This window comes from Carica papaya, chromosome 3 (assembly GCF_054855325.1).
Source record: "Carica papaya isolate Zhongbai chromosome 3, ASM5485532v1, whole genome shotgun sequence".
NCBI lineage: Eukaryota > Viridiplantae > Streptophyta > Magnoliopsida > Brassicales > Caricaceae > Carica > Carica papaya.
In genome coordinates this window covers 19,700,264-19,700,924 of record NC_142311.1, presented here as the reverse complement: position 1 = coordinate 19,700,924, position 661 = coordinate 19,700,264, and positions in this window count along the sequence as shown.

Genomic DNA, 661 nt, shown 5'->3' with positions numbered 1-661 from the left:
CTTGCTCTTATATACCTCAAGCCATACTTGACCAGAAAGCTTTCGAGGTTTTGGTACATAGGCAACATCTTCCTTTAGCTGAAACCTTTGTTAGGTTATGCTGCCTTCAAGCTTCATCTTCCCTCCTTGAACCTTGAGGATAAGAGTGTTTCAAAAGGGAATTATTGTAGGGTGCAACTTTAGTTTATAAAATTTCTTTTTTTTTTCTTGATTTACATTTTCTCCCAAAATTATATCCAATCATTAGTTTTAATATTTTTGTAGATACTTTAATCCATTAGAAAATCTAATAATAATTGGTATGCAACTAATAACTTTCCATATAATAAGGTGAGCAACAATTGAGAGAAGTAATAGTAAAAGTGGGAAGATCACATAGATATTTACATTGATTCATTTATAGGGAGATTGGCTTTCTAGTGGGATCAAATAATTAAAATGAAAAGTGCATGAATTTCCATTAGATTCTTGGATTTTTCTACTTCTTTCTAATGTCCTACTTGTTTGTCTTCTCTACTACAATCAAATGATAAGACTACATCCATGACTGAATTTCCAAGATTACTTAGCTAGTAACGTTAAATATTATAACAATATTAAGATGTAAATCTAAATCAATTATTAGAATTTCCCCAATATTAAATTGTTATGCCTCGATATT